General features: G+C 38.4%; 1 long non-coding RNA gene across 1 annotated transcript in view; it reads left to right on the top strand.

Moving 5' to 3' along the window:
- Positions 1-493: 493 nt before the first annotated feature.
- LOC138747250 (uncharacterized) overlaps positions 494-6,000 on the top strand; it is a 63,848-nt gene continuing 58,341 nt past the window's right edge. Inside the window, exon 1 of the long non-coding RNA XR_011347392.1 lies at positions 494-703. This is a non-coding gene — a long non-coding RNA (uncharacterized lncRNA). The remainder of the gene's footprint in view (positions 704-6,000) is intronic.

The raw sequence follows: 6,000 nt of genomic DNA, 5'->3' as shown, positions 1-6,000 counted from the left end.
TTCAGGAATGAGAATTTTGCTCTTTTTATTTTATTGCACCATATTTCTGGGCTGAACCATACTTCCTTTCGTCAATAGTTCCATTGAGAACAGTTGTTAAAGGTTTCATCATAAGCTGTCATCTTCGTGATGTCGTGATGTCGTGATGTCGTGATGTCTGTGATGTCGTGATGTCGTGATGTCTGTGATGTCATGATGTCTGTGATGTCGTGATGTCTGTGATGTCGTGATGTCTGTGATGTCGTGATGTCTGTGATGTCGTGATGTCTGTGATGTCGTGATGTCGTGATGCCGTGATGTCTGTGATGTCGTGATGTCTGTGATGTCATGATGTCTGTGATGTCGTGATGTCTGTGAAGTCTGTGATGTCGTGATGTCGTGATGTCGCGATGTCTGTGATGTCGTGATGTCTGTGATGTCGTGATGTCTGTGATGTCGTGATGTCATGATGTCGTGATGTCATGATGTCGTGATGTTGTGATGTCTGTGATGTCGTGATATCTGTGATGTCGTGATGTCGTGATGTCATGATGTCGTGATGTCTGTGCCTGCATTGTCTACAGCAAGTGTAAGGAATGCACTGGAGGTCGTGTGCTAGAGCTGTGCTGAGTGACAAAATGAACTTCATATTAAGAACGTCAGCTCATGGCACGATCCAATCATTTCATTAGGATTACTGACCTGTATTGTCAAGATAATGCTGGTAAATTGGTTGATTTTTAAAATTTATTTAATATTAATGCCACTTAAGTACAATTGGTATTTTTAATTCTGGTGAATTAATTTTTCGTTTCAAATGGCTTTTCACAAGATCAGATAAAGGAACAGAAGTAGGCCATTTGGCCCATTGAGTCTGCTCCGCCACTCCACCATGAGCTAAACCATTCTCACATCTAGTTCCAATTTCCAGCCTTTTCCCCATATCCCTTAACAAATTCCATATATCCACCACCCCCGTCTAAAGAAATTTCACTTCATCTCAGTTTTAAATGGGTACTCTCTAATTCTAAGTCCGTGCCCTCTTGTCCTGGTCTCATCCACCAAGGGAAACATCTTGTTCACATCTACTCTGTGCAATCCTTTCAGCATTCGAAATGTTTCTGAGATCCCCTCTCATTCTTCTATACTCCACTGAATACAGTCCAAGAGCCAATAAGCATTCCTCATATAACAACCCTTGCATTCCAGGTATCATCCTCGTAAATCTCTGAATTGTTAAATATTTCTGACATCGGAGGATCTGGTGGCCAGAACAAGAGACCTCAAGTCTAGTGCTCTGTTCTGAAATGGCCCCGTGGGATGGTTGTGACTGTCCAGGAAATGGATGAGCTCATGGAGTTGACATGGGAAGCAAGTTCAAGGAATGAACCAGGCTGATTTTTACCCCTGCATTTAAGGACTTTTATGTTGCATGTTAATTTTATGATGCTTAATGTCACAAAAATATGTCATGAAATTTGCTGTTTTGCAGCATCAGTATTATGCAAAAATACTATAAATTACAATTCTGTACCTACAAGATTAAAAGAAATAAATAGTGCAAAAAAAAAGAACAAGTGAGGTAGTGTCCATTGGTTCATTGTCCATTCAGAAATCTGATGTCAGAGGGGAAGAATTTGTTTTTGTAATGTTTAGCAGGGATGAATTTCTAGACAAATGTCTGTCAGGCATTAACCTCATTAGCTGCTGTCATGTCCATTAAAACTGAATTCCATGCATGAATTGAAATGCACAAATTTGACTCAAATATACATTTACAGTAATACCCCTGATATCCAACCCCTATGAAGTAAAGTGTAGATGCTGGATGAGTGTATTTTCTGGTTGCTTAAGATTGTGTATTGTGTGATTGGTGAACTAACGGCAAGGCGGGTTAACTTTAAACTTCCATATTTTTTACGTGTTTATTTTCCTCGATTTTTCTTTTGCTGGTCAATAGTGGTTTTACTACCTATAATGCAGTTTTCAAATCACTAAATTAATTGCAGTTCTAAACTCTTTGCTGCAATCACTCCTATTTATTTCTTTCCAATCATGTGTCATCCCACAAAATACTTTGTTTTGTAAGTTGCACATCGTTTGATATTGTGAGGCACATCCATGACTTGCACTCCAATTGCAGTAGACTGTGTGAAATGAATTATTTGTGGATCTTAGATTAACTCCAGTGGCAGTAGAGAAGAACTGCCCTAATATTCTGAGCACACTGGTTGAAGAATATATGGGAATTAGCAGGAGAAGTGATGGGAGAAATACTTAATAATGGGTAATGCAATGATAATGAGTTTAATAAGGTCTAATATATGGGTTAAATGGTCACTTTACTTAGTGACAACTGGCAAAGATTTTAATCTTTTTCAGCTGAAGCTTAACACTAGATACAGTCATCTTTATTTTGATTTCAACATCTTTTCATTTACACTTATTGTCTTGAATAGAGACCTACACAATTGGTTCATGCGCTTTGTTTTAACTGCACACTTAAAATAATTTACTTTATGAGGGTAGAGTAGAAATATTCAGGGTGAAATAACTTTATCACATGTGACAATGAGTTTCACATATGCAAACTTGCACTTGAAGAATGACCACATGTTTCAATCAGCTTTTCTATCAAATCCTGCAATCACTAAATAAAATGTAATGACTGAAGACTTGTTAGAGAAAAAGGGCTTACAACTGTAACATTTTTATTAACGGTTGTGCTTGTTTGTTTACTTTGTTTACTGACTTCTGTGTTTATGAGATCACATTTTCCTTCTTTATACAATGTAATTAATATTATTGTAAGGAGTGGTGGGAGTGTGGAACAAACTGTCTGCAGAAGTGGTGAATGCAGGCTCAGTTTTAATATTTAAGATGAATTTGGACAGGTACATGGATGGGAGAGGTATGGAGGGCCATGGACTGGGTTCAGATCAGTTGGACTAGGCAAAAAATATGGTTCAGCACAGACTAGAAGGGTCAAAAGGACCTGTTTCTGTGCTGTAATTTTCTATGGTTCTATGGTTCTATGGAGTTCATTCAGCCCACTGAGGTCATACTGTCTTTCAGAGAAGCAATCCATTAATCTCACTCGATTGAGGACATCTACATAAGGTGGTGTCTTACAAAAGCAGCTTCTGTCCTCAAGGACCCCACCCCACCACCCAGGTCATGCCCTCTTCACTCTGCTACCATTGGGAATAACTCAGTAGCACAAGGACAGCTTCTTCCCTGCTGCCAACAGATTCCTGATTGAACAATGAACCAGAGACACTGCCTCTCTTTGATTTTTCTTTATCTTGCACTATTTTTATTTATTTTGTGAGGTGGTTTGTAAGGTGGTGACGCTGCCACAAAGCAATAAATTCTGTGACATGTTCACGACAATAAATTCTGAAGCTGATTCTGATCTCATCAACTCCATTCCCTCCCCCTTTTTTTTCCCCTATAGCCCTGCAATTTATTCAGCTCCTCTTTAATTCTTTTATTCCATTTGCCTACATTGAGTGATTGGTATATGGGAAGGAATTTAAATACCCACAGGATATCCACTCAATGACAAAATAATGTATAATGGATATCTATTTTTAAATCATTTCTGATTTCTGCTAAAATTGAAACCAAAGGCCCAGCAGACATAGGAACCAGATTAGGCCATTTGGCCCATTTCTCCTCTCTTCCCCGTTCTCCTGCTTTCTTTCTATCTCATTTGACACCTTTAATAATCAAGAACCTATTGTGGTGTGCTGCAGGGTGAACAAACAAAGATCAAACTATCAAGGCCATACTACAGGCTTTAATTAGCTTAAAACTTGCCGACAAGGTCAGTCTCTCTTCTGGCTACAGCCTACACAAGGACCGGTGTAAGTCTTTATATGGGGTCAGTGATTGGCAGGGATTAAACACAGTGGGCTGCCCCATACAGCAAACAGGTAGGAAATGCAGACAGGCATAGCCAGTCACAGACAGTCCGGTGATTGTACCACCACACCTATCAACATCCACAGTGAGTTGGACTTCACAGCTGTCTGCAGCAACAAATTCCACAGATTCACAACCCTTCCGGCTGAAGAAATGTCTTCTCATTTCTGTTTCTATGAGGGGATGTCCTTTTCATTCTGAGTCTGTGCCCTCCGGACTTAAACTCTAGCAATAGGAATGAAGATTGTTGTAAAATTGGCTGTGAATTTGTTATCACCTGTTTCATTCTGTGGCACCTTTATAACAGCTCCCAGTTTCCTTTCAGGAGAAATTCAACTTTAATTTTGCTGTGATTTATAAATTCAGTGACACCTGTTCAACAGAGATACTTATACCATTTGGAACTTGTAAGTTGCAACCATCTAGTGTTTCTCCATTATGCTTTAGCTAAACTAGGAAATATAAAATAAATACGTGTAGGTGAATCATATGCCTTCTCACAAGACTAAGAATGACTTTAAGGCCAAACCTTGAGGCTGAGAGCTGTGTAGGCATGAATAGCTGAACCAATTTTACATATGGTTATACCATGCAAACTATTCAATGTACACAATTTGTAGCCTAATTTGAATTTTCAAGTTCTTGAGTCAATTAATCAGAAGCAGAACTTATTGTTATGAACATGTCACAAATGTTGTTGTTTTGCAGCAGCGTCATTTCTATAAACCACATTTCAAAATAATTAAAATAGTGCAAGAAAAATTTTAAAAATACACAAAGTGAGGCAGTGTCTGTGGCTCATTGTTCATTCAGAAAACTGATGGCAGAGGGGAAGAAGCCGTCCTTGTGCTGCTGAGGGCTCGACTTCAGAGTCCTGTATCTTTTTCCCGATGGTAACAAAGTGAAGAGGGCATGGCCTGGGTGGTGGGGGTCCTTGTAGATGTTCTCAGTGGAGTGAAGACTGGAGCCCGTAATATTGTAGGCCGATTTAATAACCCTCTGGAGATACGTCGATCTTTGAGCAGGCCATGTACATGTCAATCACTGGAATAAATAAGATTGGCATTAAGCTAATATTTATTTTGAGTAACATGAGATTGACAGTTCTGCTTCCCAACTGGAACTCTGTTTAATAATCTCCAAACGGTAGGTATAGTTTGCTGTAATCACGGAACTGACTGAACAGTCAGCTAGTAACTATAAGAATGAGAAAGTTAAGTTTACAAACTTCTCAAAATGCCCACTTTCTGCCTGGAACCATTATAAACTTGGCTTTCTGTGATAGACCATATGTGAAATCCATATGTAAGACTGTGTAAGCCTTGGAAATGAGCTTAGATCTTTTGCTTTGAGTAATTCCAGACTCTAATTATGATGCAGTTTTTAAAATATGAAGCTGAAGCCATTTTCACATTAATTCAAACTAGTCTATGATCGGGGCACAGGACAATCCAAAGTATTATTCCTCACACAAATAAGTGTTCATGATGTGGAAATTAGAGACCCTTTGTTATAGCTGAGTTATAATCCAGCCAATACTCATCTGTTATTTTCAATATCTCTGAAAAATGTGATTGTTGTTAATCAATAAAAGCATTTCAACATCTGTTTTACCCAAAATTATCCAAAACTATTTAGTTTCTATTTTTCAAATGTATATTTTTTTTTGAAGGGGAATGGTTAGTCTGGTAGTCAAAGGGTTAGGTAAATTCCTATGTGTGTGCAAGAAAAACGATTGTCAGGGCTCTGACTTCCCTGCCAGATTTTCCCACTGCCTGGTCTTTTTTTGGGGGATAGAGCTGCTGCCTATAAGATAATATGAAAATCATTTATATTCTCATTTTAATGCTTATTGTGTAAGTACTTCCATTAAATGAACCCTAGTGCAGTTTGATGCTAGACTTAAGGCAATGCTACATCTAGGCCAATATGACCCCAATCACTGACACCCTGAAAAAGCTTTGCTCTGAGCTAAGCTTAATATTTCTCGGCTCGTTTTAAAAAAGGAAAAGCAAATGGATCGTAAGAATTATTAAATAAATGAGTCTATATTTTTTAGGAAGAATTCATGCAAAGCTTTGTTCCACTGTTTCA

The sequence above is a fragment of the Narcine bancroftii genome, chromosome 12, assembly GCF_036971445.1.
Source record: "Narcine bancroftii isolate sNarBan1 chromosome 12, sNarBan1.hap1, whole genome shotgun sequence".
In the NCBI taxonomy this organism is placed as follows: domain Eukaryota; kingdom Metazoa; phylum Chordata; class Chondrichthyes; order Torpediniformes; family Narcinidae; genus Narcine; species Narcine bancroftii.
The sequence above is the reverse complement of the archived record's forward strand: the minus strand, read 5'-3'. Positions and strand labels throughout refer to the sequence as shown.